This window comes from Babylonia areolata, chromosome 6, assembly GCF_041734735.1.
Source record: "Babylonia areolata isolate BAREFJ2019XMU chromosome 6, ASM4173473v1, whole genome shotgun sequence".
NCBI classification, from domain to species: domain Eukaryota; kingdom Metazoa; phylum Mollusca; class Gastropoda; order Neogastropoda; family Buccinidae; genus Babylonia; species Babylonia areolata.
In genome coordinates, this window is record NC_134881.1 from 1659128 (window position 1) to 1685333 (window position 26206).

Genomic DNA, 26206 nt, shown 5'->3' on the forward strand with positions numbered 1-26206 from the left:
ACCCCTACCCCCACAGTTTTAGGCGGGCGGACGGGTGGACATCTGGCGGGCAGAGAAATCGACACCAGAGAACAGCTCCTTCTGCTGGTGGCGTCTTTGGTGGTGGTGGTGGTGGTGGTGTCTTTGGTGGTGGTGGTGGTGGTGGTGTCTTGGGTGGTGGTGGTGGTGGTGGTGTCTTTGGTGGTGGTGGTGGTGGTGTCTTTGGTGGTGGTGGTGGTGGTGGCGTCTTTGGTGGTGGTGGTGGTGGTGGCGTCTTTGGTGGTGGTGGTGGTGGCGTCTTTGGTGGTGGTGGTGATGGTGTCTTTGGTGGTGGTGGTGGTGGTGGCGTCTTTGGTGGTGGTGGTGGTGGTGGCGTCTTTGGTGGTGGTGGTGGTGGTGGCGTCTTTGGTGGTGGTGGTAGTGGTGGTGTCTTTGGTGGTGGTGGTGGTGGTGTCTTTGGTGGTGGTGGCGTCTTTGGTGGTGGTGGTGGTGGTGTCTTTGGTGGTGGTGGTGGTGGTGGCGTCTTTGGTGGTGGTGGTGATGGTGTCTTTGGTGGTGGTGGTGGTGGTGGCGTCTTTGGTGGTGGTGGTGGTGGTGGCGTCTTTGGTGGTGGTGGTAGTGGTGGTGTCTTTGGTGGTGGTGGTGGTGGTGTCTTTGGTGGTGGTGGCGTCTTTGGTGGTGGTGGTGGTGGTGTCTTTGGTGGTGGTGGTGGTGGTGTCTTTGGTGGTGATGGTGTCTTTGGTGGTGGTGGTGATGGTGTCTTTGGTGGTGGTGGTGGTGGTGTCTTTGGTGGTGGTGGTGATGGTGTCTTTGGTGGTGGTGGTGGTGGTGTCTTTGGTGGTGGTGGTGATGGTGTCTTTGGTGGTGGTGGTGGTGGTGGCGTCTTTGGTGGTGGTGGTGGTGGTGGTGTCTTTGGTGGTGGTGGTGGTGGTGTCTTTGGTGGTGGTGGTGATGGTGTCTTTGGTGGTGGTGTTGGTGTTGGTTGGTGGTCGTGGTGGTGGTGGGAGGTGGGTGACTGAGTGTTTGATTGATGGTGGGTGAGTGGGTGGTTTGGTTGGCATGTGTGTGTGTGTGTGTGTGTGTGTGTGTGTGTGTGTGTGTGTGTGTGTGTGCGTGCGTGCGTGCGCGAGTATGCACGTGTATGTGAGTATGTACGGAAGCAAGCTCGCAGGTATTTGATTTTTTATGTGGTGTACGTACACACTTATTCTTTGAAAAAGGTAAACACTTTTTGAACCATAAAAGTGTGTGTGTGCTTGTGTTTGTGTGTGGGCGCGCGCGCGCGCGCGTGTCCTAGTGAGTGAATGGGTGTGTGTATCTGTGTGTGTGTGGCAATCACACACATTAACTCTGTCTGCAAAAGGTTGGCACGCAGTCTTTTTTTTTTTTTTTTTTTTTAACCAACTGAAGCCTTTCATAGACCGTGATGCTCGCAAAATGTTCTTCCACGCTCACTGTCTTTCTCACATTAACTACGCATCTGTAGTTTACAGCTGTGCTGCAGATGTTCGTCCTAAGAAGCTAAACTTCCTTCACAAGAGAGCAGCCAAAATCATTTTACCAGATCCTTCATTGTCAACTTTTGAATATCAAGCCAGATTGAACATTCTTCCCTTGCAAAAACAGTTAGTGCTCAACAAAGCCTTACTTGTGTACAAAGTGCACTGTAACTTGGCACCACAATATCTACATTTGTTTACTCGAGCCTCATGCCGATACTGCTCGAGCAAGTACATTTTAACACGCACCCGCATTGATATGTTCAAAACAAGTTTTGCATTTTCAGGTGCATCCCTATGGAACTCACTCTCTGTACACATACAAACGAACAGTTCTCTACCTACTTTCAAGTCAAATCTCCATAAATATCTTCAATCCTTCCAACCATAAATGACTCAGATATAGAAGCGACCGTTGGCAGTAACAATGAGGGCATTAATTTTATACTTATTGGATTCGTTGTTATTGTTTCTCCTTGTTCTTGTTTTGCTCTTGTTCTTATTCTGTCCTATTTTCTTGACATTCACTTTATTTTCTTTGCATATTTTTCATTTTTTTGTATTTTGTGTGCATGCATGAATATATTCATTTCATTCCATCATGGTGGTGACAATAGCTGTTGTATAAGTGATATTGGTGATGGTAGTAGTAATTATAGTATTAATTACAACTGTCTACGTGGATTTGATGATAACAACAATGTGGCTGTAGTCATCCGGCTCTTGTCATGATGACATATGTATCCCCTCTCTCTCTCTCTCTCTCTCTCTCTCTCTGGTTAACCTTTTATTGTTCACCAGAAGAGACAATGAGACGCACAGCTGAGAAATCAAGAGATGTAAAATGTTACATGTCTGAGTGTGTATGTGAGCGTGCCTAAAACCTGACTGAATGATGAGCGCCCAGTGGCAGCCGTCAGTCGGCTCTCCCCAGGTAGGCAGCCTGTTGTGCAAACGACCCCGTGTTTGTGAAGCGCTCAGAGCTTGGTCTCCGATCGGGGATAGACGCTATATAAGTATCCATATCAATCAATCAATCAATCAATGAACCGGCGTTCTGTTCATCTTGTGCGGAGATACTGCAACCACATCCGTCCAAAGGTTCCCCGAACAAACGTTGGCCAAAACCATGGGGGGGTTGAGTGGGGGGGGGGGGGGGGGGGCGGAAAAACCAGGATCCTCACAGACAGATCTGAAAAACGACGAAATTGCCGTGTCAAAGAAGCCAGAAAACAAAACATGGGAAACTTTTATCAGACTAGCAGGCTGGGCATCCAGTAAAATGGTAATAATCATACTAGTAAGGCTAGTATTCGTACTACTACTACTACTACTACTACTACTACTACTAAGAACACAAATAAAATTATCTGAGTGGTGGTGGTGGTGGAGTGGGTTGGTGGGCGCGCGCGCGCGCGCGCGTGTGTGTTTGTGTGTGTGTATATCTATCTATCTATCTATCTATCTATCTATCTATCTATCTATCTGTCTGTCTGTCTGTCTATCGATCTATCTATTTACCACACCAGAAAACCACAGAAAGCCTTATAACTGAATGAGTAATGAAATACGGTGTTCAACCTGCCTCTCTCTCCTCTCTGTCTCTCTCTCTCTCTCTCTCTCTGTCTCTCCTCTCTGTCTCTCTCTCTCTCTCTCTCTCTCTGTCTCTCTCTGTCTCTCTCTCTCTCTCTCTCTCTGTCTCTCTCTCTCTCTCTCTCTCTCTCTCTCTCTCGTTCTTATCTCCCACAGGTCTACGTGTACAGTATTTTAATGTTAAGTTTCGATTGAGCGTCTGTTCCAAAGAAAGAATGTGTAATATATGAATGATTAATGAAACGGGGGAATTTTGTTCACCCTCTTTTATTCACAAAAACCATTCAAGATCTTCTCCACCTCATCTTCCAAAAAAAAGGAGAAAAAAGTGGAAAATATATTCTACCGATTCAATCGAATTCTCCCTCATCATTTCTTGTCGAAGTCCTGAGAGAGAGAGAGAGAGAGAGAGAGAGAGAGAGAGAGAGAGAGAGAGAGAGAGAGAGGGAGAGGAGAGAGAGAGAGAAAGAGAGAGGGAGAGTTAAAGGGAAACTTTTTTCTTCTCCTCCTTTTTTTTTCTATACATATTCCAGAGAGAAAAAAAATGCCCCGCACAATTCATTCGTCTGAATCCAATCATTCTTCTTTCTCTCTCTCTCTGTCTCTCTCTCTCTCTCACTCTCTCTTTTTCTGAGGGGAGTGGGGGGAGGGGGGTTAAAAAACAGAATGAGAGAAGGGCTGCTTATTCCAGAGAGGAAGGACCGTCCCACGGGGCCCAGTCGATAGTCCGGACAGAAGCTCGGTGTCTGTGGCAGTGGCGTGCGCATGTTGAGACGTGGAATGTGTGAAAACGGTGCATGTTTTGGAAGGTGTGTGTGGGGGGAGGGGGGGGGAGCGGGTGGAGGGGGGGCAGGAAAGGGATGGGGAGGGGGGGGGTCAGCGGGGGGTTGCAAGGGGGTTAGGATGGAGGGATGGGCATGGGCAAGGGCCACCTTATTGCACACGAGTTACCCCCCCCTTCCCCACCCCACCACCCCACTCTTTCCAATTGGAAGGGGCGGGGGGAGTGATTGGGGGTCGGGGTGGGGGGTGGGGGTGGGGGGGGGGTAGGGGCGGGGGGAGGCGGGGGGGTGCACATGGGACTTTCTCTAACAATCCATCCCATCCTACCTCCGACTCTTCCCCCACTCCACCCCGCCCCACAGTGAACTTTTCTTTCTTCCGTCTTCCCTCCCTCCCCCCCCCCCCGCCCACTCCCCACTCCCTCACACTCACCCACCCTCCCTCTCCGTCCTCTCTCTTCCTCCCCACAGCAAAACAACAACAACAAGGAGAGAGACAGAGAGAGAGAGAGACAGAGAGAGAGAGAGGGAGAGAGAGAGAGGGAGAGAGAGAGGGGGAGAGAGGGGGAGAGAGAGACAGAGACAGAGAGAGACAGAGACAGAGAGAGAGAGAGGGAGAGTGACAGAGACAGAGAGACAGGGACACACACACACACACACACACACACACACACACACACACACACACACACACACACAGAGACAGAGAGACAGAGAGAGACAGAGAGAGAAAGAACAGAAAAGAGTACACAAAAAACCCAGGTCTTCATCAATTAAGGATATTGTGGAGGTTAGCAGCAGCAGTGTGAGTGGCTATTCCTGGATATGACTTACGTGAGTGGCTATTCCTGGACATGACTGTACGTGAGTGGCTATTCCTGGACATGACTGAACGTGAGTGGCTATTCCTGGACATGACTGTACGTGAGTGGCTATTCCTGGACATGACTGAACGTGAGTGGCTATTCCTGGGCATGACTGAACGTGAATGGCTATTCCTGGACATGACTGAACGTGAGTGGCTATTCCTGGACATGACTGTACGTGAGTGGCTATTCCTGGACATGACTGAACGTGAGTGGCTATTCCTGGACATGACTGTACGTGAGTGGCTATTCCTGGACATGACTGTAAGTGAGTGGCTATTCCTGGACATGACTGTACGTGAGTGGCTATTCCTGGATATGACTGAACGTGAGTGGCTATTCCTGGATATGACTGAACGTGAGTGGCTATCCCTGGACATGACTGTACGTGAGTGGCTATTCCTGGACATGACTGTACGTGAGTGGCTATTCCTGGACATGACTGAACGGACCTGGTAGGAAAAAGAAGTTAAAAGGAGATGTGAAATATCATATATTTCATTTTAAAGCATTTTCTCTTTCTCGGGGTGTCTCTGTCTCTCTGTGAGTCTCGATCTCAACCTGTCCCTCCTTCCCCTTCTACCAACCTTCACCTGCTCTTCCTCCTTCCTACAGTCCTTGGTTGTCACACACACACACACACACACACACACACACACACACACACACACACACACACACACACACACATCTATCTGTCTGTCTATAGTGAAGTCCTGGCTGTCAAAAGTGGGGTGAAGTCCTGGCTGTCAAAAGTGGGGTGAAGTCCTGGCTGTCAAAAGTGGGGTGAAGTCCTGGCTGTCAAAAGTGGGGTGAAGTCCTGGCTGTGGGTTGAAGTCCTGACTGTGAAAAGTGGGGTGAAGTCCTGACTGTCAGAAGTGGGATGAAGTCCTGGCTGTCAGAAGTGGGATGAAGTCCTGGCTGTCAGAAGTGGGATGAAGTCCTGGCTGTCAGAAGTGGGATGAAGTCCTGGCTGTGGAGGTGAAGTCCTGGCTGTGAAAAGTGGGGTGAAGTCCTGGCTGTGAAAAGTGGGGTGAAGTCCTGGCTGTGGGGTGATGTCCTGGCTGTGAAAAGTGGGGTAAAGTCCTGGCTGTGAAAAGTGGGGTGAAGTCCTGGCTGTGAAAAGTGGGGTGAAGTCCTGGCTGTGGGGTGATGTCCTGGCTGTGAAAAGTGGGGTAAAGTCCTGGCTGTGGGTTGAAGTCCTGACTGTGAAAAGTGGGGTGAAGTCCTGGCTGTGAAAAGTGGGGTGAAGTCCTGGCTGTGGGGTGATGTCCTGGCTGTGAAAAGTGGGGTAAAGTCCTGGCTGTGAAAAGTGGGGTGAAGTCCTGGCTGTGAAAAGTGGGGTGAAGTCCGGACTGTGGAGGTGAAGTCCTGGCTGTCAAAAGTGGGGTGAAGTCCTGACTGTCAAAAGTGGGGTGAAGTCCTGGCTGTCAAAAGTGGGGTGAAGTCCTGGCTGTCAAAAGTGGGGTGAAGTTCTGGCTGTCAAAAGTGGGGTGAAGTCCTGGCTGTGAAAAGTGGGGTGAAGTTCTGACTGTGAAAAGTGGGGTGAAGTCCTGGCTGTGAAAAGTGGGGTGAAGTCCTGGCTGTGGAGGTGAAGTCCTGGCTGTGGGGTGATGTCCTGGCTGTGAAAAGTGGGGTGAAGTCCTGGCTGTGAAAAGTGGGGTGAATTCCTGACTGTGAAAAGTGGAATGAAGTCCTGGCTGTGAAAAGTGGGGTGAAGTCCTGGCTGTGAAAAGTGGGGTGAAGTCCTGGCTGTGAAAAGTGGGGTGAAGTCCTGGCTGTGAAAAGTGGGGTGAAGTCCTGGCTGTGGAGGTGAAGTCCTGGCTGTGAAAAGTGGGGTGAAATCCTGGCTGTGAAAAGTGGGGTGAAGTCCTGGCTGTGGAGGTGAAGTCCTGGCTGTCAAACGTGGGGTGAAGTCCTGGCTGTCAAAAGTGGGGTGAAGTCCTGGCTGTCAAAAGTGGGGTGAAGTCTTGGCTATCAGAAGTGGGGTGAAGTCCTGGCTGTGAAAATGGAGTGAAGTCCTGGCTGTCAAATATGGGGTGAAGTCCTGGCTGTCAAAAGTGGGGTGAAGTCCTGGCTGTCAAAAGTGGGGTGAAGTCCTGGCTGTCAAAAGTGGGGTGAAGTTCTGGCTGTCAAAAGTGGGGTGAAGTTCTGGCTGTCAAAAGTGGGGTGAAGTCCTGGCTGTGGGTTGAAGTCCTGACTGTGAAAAGTGGGGTGAAGTCCTGACTGTGAAAAGTGGGGTGAAGTCCTGGCTGTCAAAAGTGGGGTGAAGTTCTGGCTGTCAAAAGTGGGGTGAAGTTCTGGCTGTCAAAAGTGGGGTGAAGTCCTGGCTGTCAAAAGTGGGGTGAAGTCCTGACTGTGAAAAGTGGGGTGAAGTCCTGGCTGTGAAAAGTGGGGTGAAGTCCTGGCTGTGGGGTGATGTCCTGGCTGTGAAAAGTGGGGTAAAGTCCTGGCTGTGAAAAGTGGGGTGAAGTCCTGGCTGTGAAAAGTGGGGTGAAGTCCTGGCTGTGGGGTGATGTCCTGGCTGTGAAAAGTGGGGTAAAGTCCTGGCTGTGGGTTGAAGTCCTGACTGTGAAAAGTGGGGTGAAGTCCTGGCTGTGAAAAGTGGGGTGAAGTCCTGGCTGTGGGGTGATGTCCTGGCTGTGAAAAGTGGGGTAAAGTCCTGGCTGTGAAAAGTGGGGTGAAGTCCTGGCTGTGAAAAGTGGGGTGAAGTCCTGACTGTGGAGGTGAAGTCCTGGCTGTCAAAAGTGGGGTGAAGTCCTGGCTGTCAAAAGTGGGGTGAAGTCCTGGCTGTCAAAAGTGGGGTGAAGTCCTGGCTGTCAAAAGTGGGGTGAAGTCCTGGCTGTCAAAAGTGGGGTGAAGTCCTGGCTGTGAAAAGTGGGGTGAAGTTCTGACTGTGAAAAGTGGGGTGAAGTCCTGGCTGTGAAAAGTGGGGTGAAGTCCTGGCTGTGGAGGTGAAGTCCTGGCTGTGGGGTGATGTCCTGGCTGTGAAAAGTGGGGTGAAGTCCTGGCTGTGAAAAGTGGGGTGAATTCCTGGCTGTGAAAAGTGGAATGAAGTCCTGGCTGTGAAAAGTGGGGTGAAGTCCTGGCTGTGAAAAGTGGGGTGAAGTCCTGGCTGTGAAAAGTGGGGTGAAGTCCTGGCTGTGAAAAGTGGGGTGAAGTCCTGGCTGTGAAAAGTGGGGTGAAGTCCTGGCTGTGGGGTGATGTCCTGGCTGTGAAAAGTGGGGTGAAATCCTGGCTGTGAAAAGTGGGGTGAAGTCCTGGCTGTGGAGGTGAAGTCCTGGCTGTCAAACGTGGGGTGAAGTCCTGGCTGTCAAAAGTGGGGTGAAGTCCTGGCTGTCAAAAGTGGGGTGAAGTCCTGGCTGTGAAAAGTGGGGTGAAGTCCTGGCTGTGAAAAGTGGGGTGAAGTCCTGGCTGTGAAAAGTGGGGTGAAGTCCTGGCTGTGGGGTGATGTCCTGGCTGTGAAAAGTGGGGTGAAATCCTGGCTGTGAAAAGTGGGGTGAAGTCCTGGCTGTGGAGGTGAAGTCCTGGCTGTCAAACGTGGGGTGAAATCCTGGCTGTCAAAAGTGGGGTGAAGTCCTGGCTGTGGAGGTGAAGTCCTGGCTGTCAAAAGTGGGGTGAAGTCCTGGCTGTCAAAAGTGGGGTGAAGTCTTGGCTATCAGAAGTGGGGTGAAGTCCTCGCTGTGGGGTGAAGTCCTGGCTGTGGAGTGAAGTCCTGGCTGTCAAATATGGGGTGAAGTCGTGGCTGTGGGGTGATGTCCTGGCTGTCAAAAGTGGGGTGAAGTCGTGGCTGTGGGGTGATGTCCTGGCTGTCAAAAGTGGGGTGAAGTCGTGGCTGTGGGGTGATGTCCTGGCTGTCAAAAGTGGGGTGAAGTCGTGGCTGTGGGGTGATGTCCTGGCTGTCAAAAGTGGGGTGAAGTGGGGTGAAGTCCTGGCTGTGGGGTGAAGTCCTGGCTGTGGGGTGATGTCCTGGCTGTCAAAAGTGGGGTGAAGTCCTGGCTGACGATCAGGGTTAAGTCCTCCTATCGTTCAACTGGCCATTGACCTGTACCAATACATGCTTCACAAAAAGAAGAACTGAAAGATAAAAACAAACACACTGACGGCAGGGAAAGAAGTGGTGGCCCTTCACTCTTGGCGAAGCGCTCTCCCCGGGGAATGCAGCCCCCAATTTCATACAAGAGATATCTGTTGTGACAAAAAGAAATTACAATACGATGCGATGCGATGCGACACGACACGACACGATAAGAAACCATACGATACGATACGACACTATGCGATACGATACGATACGATACGATATGATACGATACGACACGACACGATAAGAAACCATACGATACGATACGATACGACACTATGCGATGCGATACGATACGATACGATACGATATGACACGACACGATAAGAAACCATACGATACGATACGACACTATGCGATGCGATGCGATACGATACGATACGATACGATACGATATGACATGACACGATAAGAAACCATACGATACGATACGACACTATGCGATGCGATGCGATACGATACGATACGATACGATATGACACGACACGATAAGAAACCATACGATACGATACGACACTATGCGATGCGATACGATACGATACGATACGATACGATACGATATGACACGATACGATAAGAAACCATACGATACGATACTGTGCATGACTTGTCACGAGATCTGGGAGCGGATCAAGCTCACAAAGATGTAAGCAGTTATTGTTTTACAAATAAATAGGAGCAGAGATTTCGTTTTTTTTTCTTCAAAGATGAACTGTGTCGCCGATAGTCTGAGGTAAGATTGTGAGTGGAACTTATATGTTCTGACTATTAGAGAAAGAAAAGATACCCCCAAATTACGAAATGATACACGCACGTATGTGAAATACAACTTGTCTGTCTTTATTTGTCTCTCTTCCTTTGTCGCTCTGTCTCTGTCTGTCTGTCTGTCTGTCTGTCTGTCTGTCTGTCTCTCCCTCTCTCTCTCCCTCTCTAATAACCTGGCCATCCACACATATCTAACATTGATCAGACCACAAGTTCATACTTCGTGAATGTTTTTGATAATTTCAGCAAATTTTCATTTCGATTTGTTTAATTGATTAAATTGTATTTGTTGCCATGTTATTTTATTTTCCATTTAACCGCTCTTACCGTGACCCCCTTCAGTATGAAGCTTCGGCATTCATCTGAATAAAGATCATTATCGTTATCATTATCGTTTTATCGTCATCGTCATGGGTATATATATATATATATATATATATATATATATATATATATATATATATATATATATATATATATATATATATATATATATATATATCTCACTCTCTTTCCATCTGGCTGTCTCTTTCTCGGTGTTAACTTTGACACTGTCTGATCACTACCATTCTAAACCAGGTCGATCAAATGAATCCAGACCACAAAAAACATTGTAACAACTATAACGTTTTCTATTTATCATAATGAAATCCAGACCACAAAAAACATTGTAACAACTATCACGTTTTCTATTGATCATAATGAATCCAGACCACAAAAAACATTGTAACAACTATCACGTTTTCTATTTATCATAATGAAATCCAGACCACAAAAAACATTGTAACAACTATAACGTTTTCTATTTATCATAATGAAATCCAGACCACAAAAAACATTGTAACAACTATCACGTTTTCTATTTATCATAATGAAATCCAGACCACAAAAAACATTGTAACAACTATCACGTTTTCTATTTATCATAATGAAATCCAGACCACAAAAAACATTGTAACAACTATCACGTTTTCTATTTATCATAATGAAATCCAGACCACAAAAAACACTGTAACAACTATAACGTTTTCTATTTATCATAATGAATCCAGACCACAAAAAACATTGTAACAACTATCACGTTTTCTATTTATCATAATGAAATCCAGACCACAAAAAACATTGTAACAACTATAACGTTTTCTATTTATCATAATGAAATCCAGACCACAAAAAACATTGTAACAACTATAACGTTTTCTATTTATCATAATGAAATCCAGACCACAAAAAAACATTGTAACAACTATAACGTTTTCTATTTATCATAATGAAATCCAGACCACAAAAAACATTGTAACAACTATCACGTTTTCTATTTATCATAATGAAATCCAGACCACAAAAAACACTGTAACAACTATAACGTTTTCTATTTATCATAATGAAATCCAGACCACAAAAAACATTGTAACAACTATCACGTTTTCTATTTATCATAATGAAATCCAGACCACAAAAAACACTGTAACAACTATAACGTTTTCTATTTATCATAATGAAATCCAGACCACAAAAAACATTGTAACAACTATAACGTTTTCTATTGATCATAATGAAATCCAGACCAAAAAACACTGTAACAACTATAACGTTTTCTATTGATCATAATGAAATCCAGACCACAAAAAACATTGTAACAACTATAACGTTTTCTATTTATCATAATGAAATCCAGACCACAAAAAACATTGTAACAACTATCACGTTTTCTATTTATCATAATGAAATCCAGACCAAAAAAACATTGTAACAACTATAACGTTTTCTATTTATCATAATGAAATCCAGACCACAAAAAACATTGTAACAACTATCACGTTTTCTATTTATCATAATGAATCCAGACCAAAAAAACATTGTAACAACTATCACGTTTTCTATTTATCAGAATGAATCCAGACCACAAAAAACATTGTAACAACTATCACGTTTTCTATTTATCATAATGAAATCCAGACCACAAAAAACATTGTAACAACTATCACGTTTTCTATTTATCAGAATGAATCCAGACCACAAAAAACATTGTAACAACTATAACGTTTTCTATTTATCATAATGAAATCCAGACCACAAAAAACATTGTAACAACTATAACGTTTTCTATTTATCATAATGAAATCCAGACCACAAAAAACATTGTAACAACTATAACGTTTTCTATTTATCATAATGAAATCCAGACCACAAAAAACATTGTAACAACTATAACGTTTTCTATTTATCATAATGAATCCAGACCACAAAAAACATTGTAACAACTATAACGTTTTCTATTTATCATAATGAAATCCAGACCAAAAAAACATTGTAACAACTATAACGTTTTCTATTTATCATAATGAAATCCAGACCAAAAAACATTGTAACAACTATAACTTTTTCTATTTATCATAATGAAATCCAGACCAAAAAAACATTGTAACAATTATCACGTTTTCTATTTATCATAATGAAATCCAGACCAAAAAAACCATTGTAACAACTATAACGTTTTCTATTTATCATAATGAAATCCAGACCAAAAAACAACAACATTGTAACAACTATAACGTTTTCTATTTTTCATAATGAAATCCAGACCAAAAAACATTGTAACAATTATCACCTTTTCTATTTATCATAATGAAATCCAGACCAAAAAACATTGTAACAACTATAACGTTTTCTATTTATCATAATGAAATCCAGACCAAAAAACATTGTAACAACTATAACGTTTTCTATTTATCATAATGAAATCCAGACCAAAAAACATTGTAACAATTATCACCTTTTCTATTTATCATAATGAAATCCAGACCAAAAAACATTGTAACAACTATAACGTTTTCTATTTATCATAATGAAATCCAGACCACAAAAAACATTGTAACAACTATAACGTTTTCTATTTATCATAATGAAATCCAGACCACAAAAAACATTGTAACAACTATAACGTTTTCTATTTATCATAATGAAATCCAGACCACAAAAAACATTGTAACAACTATAACGTTTTCTATTTATCATAATGAAATAAAGACCACAAAAAACATTGTAACAACTATCACCTTTTCTATTTATCATAATGAAATCCAGACCACAAAAAACATTGTAACAACTATCACGTTTTCTATTTATCATAATGAATCCAGACCACAAAAAACATTGTAACAACTATCACCTTTTCTATTTATCATAATGAATCCAGACCAAAAAAACATTGTAACAACTATCACGTTTTCTATTTATCATAATGAAATCCAGACCAAAAAACATTGTAACAACTATAACTTTTTCTATTTATCATAATGAAATCCAGACCAAAAAAACATTGTAACAATTATCACGTTTTCTATTTATCATAATGAAATCCAGACCAAAAAAACCATTGTAACAACTATAACGTTTTCTATTTATCATAATGAAATCCAGACCAAAAAACAACAACATTGTAACAACTATAACGTTTTCTATTTTTCATAATGAAATCCAGACCAAAAAACATTGTAACAATTATCACCTTTTCTATTTATCATAATGAAATCCAGACCAAAAAACATTGTAACAACTATAACGTTTTCTATTTATCATAATGAAATCCAGACCAAAAAACATTGTAACAACTATAACGTTTTCTATTTATCATAATGAAATCCAGACCAAAAAACATTGTAACAATTATCACCTTTTCTATTTATCATAATGAAATCCAGACCAAAAAACATTGTAACAACTATAACGTTTTCTATTTATCATAATGAAATCCAGACCAAAAAACAACATTGTAACAACTATAATGTTTTCTAGTTATCATAATGAAATCCAGACCAAAAAACATTGTAACAATTATCACCTTTTCTAGTTATCATAATGAAATCCAGACCACAAAACATTGTAACAACTATCACGTTTTCTATTTATCATAATGGTGTACACGAGGTGTTGATGATCACCCACCCAACGTAAAAACCAACGATGACCCAACAAAAAACAAAAAGACAATCCCACAAAACCCGCAGTTTCCCTCACCCGACCCGTGAAAATGCCGTTAACAGACGGAATAACATTTCTCTCGCTGATTACTATCATCACAAACGAAAGGTGTGGAAAGGGAAATGCGCCGGACAATGAGTTAGCTGGGAGAGAGAGAGAGAGAGACAGAGAGAGAGAGAGAGAGAGAGAGAGAGAGACAGAGAGAGACAGAGAGAGAGAGAGAGAGAGAGACAGAGAGAGAGAGAGAGAGAGAGAGACAGAGAGACAGAGAGAGACAGAGAGAGAGAGAGACAGAGACACAAAGATAGAGAGACCGAGAAAGAAAAATATTCTGAAAACTAGGCAGAAAACAACAAGAACCAAAGCAAACCGTGTGAGATCAGTCTGGCTGAAGAGCGGTGGATTTCTATAATACAGTCAATGCTAATGACACAGGAGAATGGAGAAAGAGCTAAGTGGGCCCACAAGGGGCCGACACTGCTGTACTTCCGTGGTGTGGTGGTAGTGGTGGTAGTGGTGGGTGGAATTGGGAAGCGAGGAGTCGCACCGAAGCAAGTGTCTGGCAATATGATATCATGATATCAACACATCATCGTCATCAAGTCAAAACCTCCAGCACACGGCACACCAGAAAACACTCACTTTTGGAGGAGGACCACTCTGACCCACTACAACAACCACCACCACAGCGTCCACAGCGTCCACAGGGGACAGGGCAGGACAGGACGGGACAGGGCGGGACAGGAGGTGTAAAACAGCATAAAACGTTATTGGTTTTTTTTTTTCCAACACGTTCACCACTCCACACCACGCCATTACAACACTCTCACCGTGGTTAAAAAAAGAAGAAGAAAAAACAAGAAAGAAAAAAAAATAGAAAAGGGACAATAAAAAGGAAAAGAAAAAAAAAAAGGGAAAAAAGGCTCTTAGCGCTTGCAAAGGGCTCCCCACAACACCTACGAAGCCTTCACCCCCTCCACCATACCCCACCCACACCCTCCAGCCTCCACATGCCCACTTCCCCCTCCCCCCATCCCCCCTCCCCCACCCCTCTCTCTGTCTCTCTTTCCCACTATCGTCGTCGTTGTCATCAAAGCCAATCCAAAAAGCCAGCCCCCTCGCCTGTGTGTGAAAACAGACCCATCGGCTATACCTTCCTTACCTCCCTTGCTGCCCCCACCACCCCACTCCCCGCGCCCCCCGACCCCCCATCCACACTCTCGAGCACCCCCACCCCCCACCCCCCTCTCATCCCTCCTCAAGCCTGCACCGCCATGTTGAACAGGACCGCAGCGAATCGCTGATTGCAAATGGCGCGTAAAGGAAATGTAATACGGCTGTGGACTTGGGGCACTGGGGGAGGGGGGGTGGGGGGCTGGATGCGGCTCTTGTTGTTGTCAGTGCACGAGGGACTTTACCACGTTGTCAAAGAGTGATGGATGGAGGGGAGAGTGGAGTGTGTGTGTGATGTAGGGGCGTGGGGGGGGGGGAGGGGTAGCATGGTGGAAGATGGGAGTCCCTCAGCGCGGGAGGAGGAGGAGGAGGAGGAAGGAGGTGAAAGCCCCTTTCTTTCTCTCCCCTCCCCCTTCACCCCGCCCCTGTGGAGCCCTTGGCTGCCTTACCCTTCTTTACCATACACATACCCCCCAGTCGTTGGACCAACAGCTGGTAAGTTCTTATCTATCTACCTATCTATCTATCTATATGGAAGAAAAGCGGCAGAATGGTAAAAACACTTATATGCCAATACAGAGTCCAGGAGGATCTGGGTTCGAATCCCGCTCTCGCCCTTTCTTCCACGTTTGATTGGAAAATCAAACTGAGCGTCTAGTCTTTTGGATGAGACAATAAACCAGGGCCCCTTGTGCCGCACGCACTTGGCGCACTGAAAAAGAACCCACAACAACAAAAGTGTTGTCTTTTGGCAAAACTCTGTAAACGAAATCCAATCTGATGGGTACAGAAGTATAGAAGCATACACTCAAGGCCTGACAACGCGTTGTGTTAGGTTGTCCGACATCTGACTGTGTGTCAGGCATCTGTGGTGTAGCGTATATGGATTTGTTCGAACGTAGTGACGCCTCAATGAAAAATTGAAACTATCTATTTATCTCTCTTTTTTCAGAAGGTGAAACATTATGCAAGACAGTGTGACAGAGGCAGAAAGATATAAATGAATCCTCCAAGGATCAGCGGAGGGAGAGAGTCTCAGAAGAAGAAGAAGAAGAGAACTGATGGACAGACGACACTGCACAAAGGGCAGGGAGAAACACTGACACAGACCCAGTGTTGGACACACATCTGACACACCTGAAGGAATCTGGTGAAGAGTTCTGTGCAGTGTCCTCATGACACTTCCCACAGTTACAGAGACCCAGTGTTGGACAGTGTCCTGATGACACTTCCCACAGTTACACAGACCCAGTGTTTGACAGTGCCCTGATGACAGTGCCCTGATGACACTTCCTACTGTTACACAGAGCCAGTGTTTGACAGTTCCCTGATGACAGTGTCCTGATGACAGTGTCCTGATGACACTTCCTACTGTTACACAGAGCCAGTGTTTGACAGTTCCCTGATGACAGTTCCCTGATGACAGTGTCCTGATGACAGTGCCCTGATGACACTTCCCACAGTTACACAGACCCAGTGTTTGACAGAGTCCTGATGACAGTGTCCTGATGACAGTGCCCTGATGACACTTCCCACAGTTACACAGACCCAGTGTTTGACAGAGTCCTGATGACAGAGTCCTGATGACAGTGCCCTGATGACACTTCCCACAGTTACACAGACCCAGTGTTTGACAGAGTCCTGATGACAGAGTCCTGATGACAGTGCCCTGATGACAGAGTCCTGATGACAGTGCCCTGATGACAGAGTCCTGATGACAGTGCCCTGATGACACTTCCCACAGTTACACAGACCCAGTGTTTGACAGAGTCCTGATGACAGAGTCCTGATGACAGTGCCCTGATGACACTTCCCACAGTTACACAGACCCAGTGTTTGACAGAGTCCTGATGACAGAGTCCTGATGACAGTGCCCTGATGACAGTCTCCTGACGACAGTGTCCTGATGACACTTCCCACTGTTACAGAAGAAGAAAAGGCATCAGTAGGAAGTGGCTGACTTCAGGTGGGGCAGGTTAACTCGGCAGAAGAGGACTGGGCCCCGCCTTTCTATGCCGAGCCCTAGACATGGATAAAAAAAAGAGTCTTGCCCCGATGACCGTGAAAGGCTGTGGCTTGATTAATTAACCTAATCGGAACATATGGCAATGCGAGATTGAAGATCATTACGTCATCATACGGGAGCTGAATTCCCGTGTCCAGTACGGTCAGAAACAAATCTTACAAACAGGAAAGAACAACGTTGCTATTTTTATCTGCCACGTTATGGAATGTCACAAAATCCGTATTGTGCGTGCACGTGTTTCTGTTGTTTTTTCATTGCAAAAAAACAAAAACTAAAAACAAAACAAAAAAACTGGATATAGTTTTGTGAAGGGGTATGGGAGATACCTTATGAAAATCTGTTCATTGTTGCTGTGTGGGTTAAGGTGTTAAACTTTGTCAATTTGTTATCTTAAAAAGAAAAGATTAGAAAGTTGTATTCAGGATCGTTTGTCATTATATATATATATATATATATATATATATATATATATATATATATATATATATATATATATATATACATATATATATATATATATATATATATATATATATATATATATATATATATATATATATATACATACATACATACACACACATATATCTATCTATCTATCTATCTATCTATATATATATATATATATATATATATACAGATATATATATATATATATATATATAAGAATGTTGTATTCAGAATCGTTACCTTTCAATAACGTATTGCAACAAATGGATTATTCCTTTTTTTTTTCTTTCTTTCTGTGTTTCTTTTTGTTCGTTTGTTTATTTCCATGCGCATTTTCATTTATTGATCTGGGTTGTTTTTCATGCGAATGGTCTGGTCGTATTTGTCTCCTGGTTTCACGATCATATTTGTAGTTGTAATCATCTTGGGTGTATTTGTCTCTTTCATTGTTTCATATCGTAATGTCTCTTTAACTGTATCATATAGTAATGTCTCTTTCATTATATCGTATCGTAATGTCTCTTTCATTGTTTCATATCGTAATGTCTCTTTAACTGTATCATATAGTAATGTCTCTTTCATTATATCGTATCGTAATGTCTCTTTCATTGTATCATATCGTAATGTCTCTTTCATTGTATCGTATCGTAATGTCTCTTTCATTGTATCGTATCGTAATGTCTCTCTAATTGTATCGTATCGTAATGTCTCTTTCATTGTATCGTATCGTAATGTCTCTTTCATTGTATCATATCGTAATGTCTCTTTCACTGTATCATATAGTAATGTCTCTTTCATTATATCGTATCGTAATGTCTCTTTCATTATATCGTATCGTAATGTCTCTTTCATTGTTTCATATCGTAATGTCTCTTTCATTGTATCATATCGTAATGTCTCTTTCATTGTATCATATCGTAATGCCTCTTTCATTGTATCGTATCGTAATGTCTCTTTCATTGTATCGTATCGTAATGTCTCTTTCATTATATCGTATCGTAATGTCTCTTTCATTATATCATATCGTAATGTCTCTTTCATTGTATCGTATCGTAATGTCTCTTTCATTATATCGTATCGTAATGTCTCTTTCATTGTATCGTATCGTAATGTCTCTTTCATTGTATCGTATCGTAATGTCTCTTTCATGAAGAAGAAGGAGGAGGAGGAGGAGGACGAGGGGGAGGAGGGGGAGGAGGGGGAGGAGAACAACCACAACAACAACATGAACAAGAAGCAGAAAAATAAGAAGAAAAAGCGACCATGAACCATTAATTGTGTGTGTGTGTGTGTGTGTGTGTGTGTGTGTGTGTGTGTGTGTTGGGGGGAGGGGATATAAAGAGGTGGTGGGGGAGAGAGGACCTGACGGGTTAAACTGTACCCAGCAACCTTGTCCCCTGAACCTACCCCGATGTATACCCGTACTAAATCAGGGGGGAGGCAGGAGAATCGCTTGACAGGCCCATGCTGAGCTGTGGACGAGCTGGGGGATTTCACCTTGATGTCAGACACTACATACATACATTCATGCAGGCTGTGTGTGTGTGTGTGTGTGTGTGTGTGTGTGTGTGTGTGTGTGTGTGTGTGTGTGTGTGTGTGTGTGTGAAATCTTAGTTCAGGATATATATATATATATATATATATATATATATATAAAAGTAGGAAAACAGATACAAGAAAGAGGTGGTAGGGAGAGAGAGGTGGTCTGAACAGAGAGAGACAGAAAGAGAGAGAGACAGACAGACAGACACGAAACGAAACGAAAGTTTTAGTCAGTTTAGGCCACAGCCTAAAGGATGTACAAGCAAAAATGAGTTGACAACTTCTGTAGGTACTGCAGTCAGTGTCATAGCCAAATGAGTTGACAACTTCTGTAGGTACTGCAGTCAGTGTCATAGCCAAATGAGTTGACAACTTCTGTAGGTACTGCAGTCAGTGTCATAGCCAAATGAGTTGACAACTTCTGTAGGTACTGCAGTCAGTGTCATAGCCAAATGAGTTGACAACTTCTGTAGGTACTGCAGTCAGTGTCATAGCCAAATGAGCTGACAACTTCTGTAGGTACTTCAACCAGTGTCATAGCCAAATGAGTTGACAACTTCTGTAGGTACTTCAACCAGTGTCATAGCCAAAGCACTCAGAAAGGAATCTTATTCTTTAACAGCATCAGTGAGCCTATTAAAAGCTTTATATAGATATATGGATACATTCTTCATTATATTGTTGTTTTGGTTTGTCATCAACAAGGTGGCATGAAAGAGACATGGGTTTATGTCAAATTTTCTAGGAATGTAATCTAACCTGAGATCACACAATGCAGAACAGCACAATAAAATGTGCATTTCATCTTCGTTTTCAGTTTCACATAACGAACATGTCAAGGTATTGGTAGAAACTTCGTTATATCGATCACGATGAATTGCCATATATGTTACTCTAAATCTGAACTTTGTCAAATAACATTTAAGATCTATCAACATCACACAGAAGATGATTTTCACATTTCCACGACAATTTAAATGTTCTATAAAAAAGAAAATCTGTCACTATTCTGAGCATGTTCATTCCAGTTTTGCCAATGACAATCAATCAGTCTTTGACGAAGATCATGCTAGAATACGTTTACATTTTCTACTCCTTGGTCAAACCATACAAATCTAAAACCAATTAGAAACAAAAACTCTCGAACTCTTGAAAGCCATGTATATTTACCACCCGAATCTAACCACATCAACATTTTATGAGCTTTTACTGGAAATCTGTTTGCGTCCATACGTAATGTCTTAAGTCAATACCTGATGCAACGAATAGACGAGTTAATATAAATAGGATGACGTCTTGTTTCTCCATAAACTAAAATCATTGGGTGTATCTCTGTGGACTCCTAATAATTTTTTCAATATATATTAATGAACCATTTCAATATGTGTAGCTCTTTTGCAATAGGTTGAACCTGTGTATCAAATATTTTCAAAAACACGTCTATGGAGGTTTCTTTAAGAATGTTTAATTTACGCATAATGTGCAACAAAGTATTTTTTGCCCTATTAGCAAGGTCTTCACAAGCAACTGCAAAACTGAGCCGAGTAGAAAAATATATACCAAGATATTTGTAACAAATAACAATCATCATTTTTTCACCATCGAGGAACCACCTCTCTCTTTCTGCTAAATAGCCATCTTTTCTAAATACAACAATATTGCTCTTATTCATATTAACTCTTAGCTTAAGCCTAGCTGATGCATTGTAGAGATAATCTAATTGTGTTTGGAGTCCGCCTGGCGTCTCAGACAACAAAATAATATCACCTGCCAATAACTAAATAAACAATTTAATAAAATCAGGAGTTAAAGTAGCACCGTGTCGAGGGTTCTCAATAATTTCTGGTGCTAATTCGTTGATGAACAAAGAAAATAGATCAGGACTGCACGCATCTCCTTGTTCAAGCCTATTCAAAATCAATAAATGCTACATACACTTTACGATTCAATGAGAACTGTTTTTGTATGATTGCTACAAGTGTGAACATTTGGTCAGTAGCAGATTTTTTTTTTTTTTTTTTTGTTTTTGATCCAGCCTGATGTTCACCGGTTGTGTTGTTTTGCTGAACCAGCTCCTGAAGTCGACAATTAATAATTGAACTGTACAGTTTGCTACTGATGTCACACAACGATATTCCCCTGTAATTAAAGAGAGAGAAAGAGAGAGAGAGAGAGAGAGAGAGAGAGAAGAGAGACAGAGAGAGACAGAGAGAGCAGAGACAGAGAGAGAGACAGAGACAGAGAGAGAGAGAGAGAGAGCGACAGAGACAGAGACACAGAGAGAGCGTGCACCCTGCTGGCCAACAGCTTGACAAACGAAAGAGAACACTTGTTTCAACGTTTACTCTACAAGGGGTGAACTGCACCCAGTGGGGGTCCCTGGGTGCAAGTCTCGGTGGCCCAGGTACTAATTGTCTCCGTTGTAGTCTCGGTAATCCCCGCAGCGTGTTTGCAGTGAGGGCGAGTTTAGCAGGATTGAGGTGACCGATGGAGAACTTGTAGCTAAATATATATCTGTCTGCTAAGCTATATGCATTGGGGAAACGTCTACATCATGGACTTTCTGTGGTTGGCGTGTGTGTGTGTGTGTGTGTGTGTGTGTGTGTGTGTGCGCGCGCGCACGCGCACGTGTGTGTGTGTCTGTGTCTGTGTAAGTGAGAGCGAGAGAGAGAGGATAGAACAAGAACAAGAACAAGAACAAGAACAAAATTGTATTTCATAGGCCTCCGGCCCCTAGAAACAAAGAGAACAATGTAGAAATGGCTATCAAGGAAAAACGAAAACATGAAACAAGCCATGCATGCAAGAAAGTGGAATTTCCTAAACCTACAGATTTTCATTCAGTTATTTTCACAACTGACAGCAAGTACAGAGGGCATTACTCATCTATATTACCTACGAAATTGTTTCGAATTTTCAATGCATAAAAGATATAAATTCCTAGGTTCCAAGTTTTAAGCTTGCTGTCACATTTTAGCAATTGTGGTAGAGATTGTATGAGATAGATAGATAGATAGATAGATAGACAGAGAGAGAGAGAGAGAGAGAGAGAGAGAGAGAGAGAGATGGAGAGAGAGAGACAGAGAGAGAGAGAGTATGTCTGTGTCTGTGATTTTAGTTCAGCTAAGTTTGTTTTATGTACTGTTATTTTAAATCATGTTTGGTACTGTCAGTAAAATCTTGATTTCAAATGGTCTTTATGGTAGTCGAAGACATCTTCATTGTTGTAATACAAGAATCCACTCAACTTGTGTATTTGTTTCTGATTGTCTATTGATTGATTTACTGATTGATTCATTTCTTCATTTGTATTTGTCGTTATTATGTTTTCCTTTATGCTAGCTTCCTCATTTTTGATCCAACTTCCCTTTCTTGAACCACAGTCCCCGTGTAACCCAGGTTACCCCCCAAGCGTGTTTGCCATGACAGTGATCGCACCCTGACTGACTTGATGTCACATGTAGCACGATATGACCAGTCTGAAACAAAAACAAAACAGTTTTGACTTGTGACTTCAAATCTGCATAATGCTTGACAGCAAATGTTGATAAATGATTTTGTAGGTTTTGTTTGTTTGTTTTAAATATCATTGAAAAGACGAAACAGGCCACCACACTAATACTACACCACACACCACACCACACCAATACTACACCCACACCACACCACACCAATACTACACCCACACCACACCACACCAATACTACACCACACACCACACCACACCAATACTACACCCACACCACACCACACCAATACTACACCACACACCACTCCACACCCATACTATACCCACACCACACCACACCAATACTACACCCACACCTCACCACACCATACCACACCATACCACACCGATACCACACCCACACCATACCACACCAATACCACACCCACACCATACCACACCACACCAATACCACACCCACACCATACCACACCAATACCACACCCACACCATACCACACCACACCACACCAATACTACACCCACACCTCACCACACCATACCACACCATACCACACCGATACCACACCCACACCATACCACACCAATACCACACCCACACCATACCACACCTCACCACACCACACCACACCATACCACACCAATACCACACCCACACCATACCACACCACACCACACCAATACTACACCCACACCCCGAGAACTCACCACACCCAATACCACTACCCACACCACACCACACCAATACTACACCCACACCACACAACACCAATACCACACCACACCACACCAATACTACACCCACACAAAACCACACCAATACCACACCCACACCACACCACAACAAATACCACACCACACCACACCACACCACACCAATACTACACCACTACAAAACCACAACAAATACAACACCCACACCACACCACACCACATCAATACTACATCCACACCACACCACACCACACCAATACCACACACAACACCACACCAATACCTACACCCACACCACACCACACCAATACCACACCCACACCACACCAATACCACACCCACACCACACCACACCAATACTACACACCACACCACACCACACCACCACCAATACGACACCCACACCACACCACCCCACACCAAACCACACCCATCACCAAACCACACCACACCAACACTACACCACTCCACACCACACCACACCAATACGACACCCACACCACACCACACCACACCAACACTACACCCACACCACACCACACCACACCACACCCACACCACACCACACCACACCAACACTACACCCACACCACACCACACCAACACTACACCCACACCACACCACACCAACACTACACCCACACCACACCACACCACACCACACCAACACTACACCCACACCACACCACACCAACACTACACCCACACCACACCACACCACACCACACCAACACTACACCCACACCACACCACACCAACACTACACCCACACCACACCACACCAATACTACACCCACACCACACCAACACTACACCCACACCACACCACACCAACACTACACCCACACCACACCACACCACACCAACACTACACCTACACCACACCACACCAACACTACACCCACACCACACCACACCACACCAACACTACACCCACACCACACCAATACTACACCCACACCACACCACACCACACCAATACGACACCCACACCAAACCACACCACACCAATACCACACCCACACCAAACCACACCACACCAATACTACACCCACACCACACCAATACCACACGACACCCACACCACACCAACACTACACCCACACCACACCACACCACACCACACCACACCAACACTACACCCACACCACACCACACCACACCACACCAACACTACACCCACACCACACCACACCACACCACACCAACACTACACCCACACCACACCACACCAACACTACACCCACACCACACCACACCACACCACACCAACACTACACCCACACCACACCACACCACACCACACCAACACTACACCCACACCACACCACACCAATACCACACCCACACCACACCACACCACACCACACCAACACTACACCCACACCACACCACACCAATACCACACCCACACCACACCACACCAATACCACACCCACACCACACCACACCACACCAATACCACACCACACCACACCACACCAACACTACACCCACACCACACCAATACCACACCACACCACACCAACACTACACCCACACCACACCACACCAACACTACACCCACACCACACCACACCAACACTACACCCACACCACACCACACCACACCAATACGACACCCACACCACACCACACCAACACTACACCCACACCACACCACACCACACCAATACTACACCCACACCACACCACACCAATACTACACCCACACCACACCACACCAATACCACACCCACACCACACCACACCACACCAATACCACACCCACACCACACCACACCACACCAATACCACACCCACACCACACCAACACTACACCCACACCACACCACACCACACCAACACTACACCCACACCACACCACACCACACCAACACTACACCCACACCACACCACACCACACCAACACTACACCCACACCACACCAACACTACACCCACACCACACCACACCACACCAACACTACACCCACACCACACCACACCAACACTACACCCACACCACACCACACCAACACTACACCCACACCACACCACACCAACACTACACCCACACCACACCAATACCACACCCACACACCCCCAACAACCACACCCACACCACAAAGAAGTTGTTTCATACATTTCCGGGAAGCTTGTCTTTCCTGCCTGCTGACTGCTTGCTGGAGGACCGGAGAGAGTAACAGAAGTAGCACAGAGAGAGAGACAGAGAGACAGAGAGACAGAGAGACAGAGAGAGGGGGAGGCGGAGAAGAAGGAAGACAAGAGGAAATCCCCTCGCAGAAGAAAGCGCACCTCCCCCCCCCCCTCCTATGCAAATGAGGCCCAGAAGGGGGAGATGAGCATTAACGGTCAGAAACTGTTACACTGATCTCCCCTGAATCTGGCTATCACTTCTTGCCATCGCTCCCCCCCTACCCCCTTCCCCTCCTTCCTCCCCTCTCTCCCCTCCTCCTCCTTCCACTACCCCTCCCCTCCTTCCTCCCTTCCCCACCCCAGGGGGAAACACTGAAACAGGGAGAGTGATGTGTGGTTTGTGGAAAATGACCATCCACTCTGCAGCCAGAGGTGGACTGCAGCATGACACTGTCTGCCTCTGGTGTCTCTGGTGCTGCTGGTATGCTGATGGATGCTGCTGGTGGCTGTTGTGACCGAATCTCTCTCTGTCTGTCTGTCTGTCTGTCTGTCTCAGAGATAGATAGATAGAATGAAAGAGAGAGAGGGAGGGAGAGAACGAACGAACGAACGAAAATTTATTTCACGAGGGTAAGGGAATAAGCACAATTGCTTTTTTTTAATTTTTTTACATCCGGCCCTCTTGAGAAGAGAGAGAGAGAGAGAGAGAGAGAGAGAGAGAGAGAGAGAGAGAGGGGGGGGAGAGAGAGAGAGAGAGAGAGAGAGAGAGAGAGAGAGAGAGAGAGAGAATGAACGAACGAACGAACGAACGAAAGAACGATTTATTCAATATTAGGCCAACGCCCCATTTGAAGGGGTTAAACAAAAGTAAAGATAAATTTCTACCTCATACCGTGTTATGAATACAAACATACGCGAGAAAGAGACAGACAGACAGAAAGAGAGAGAGAGAGAGAGAGAGAGAGAGAGAGAGAGAGACAGACAGACAGACAGACAGACAGACAGACAGACAGAGAGAAACCGATTGAGGTCAGAGACAGAGACCAGAGAGAGACAGAGAGAAATTGACAGAGACACAGAGACAGAGAAAGAGACAGACACACAGACACAGACACAGCACACAAAGACACAGACACACACACA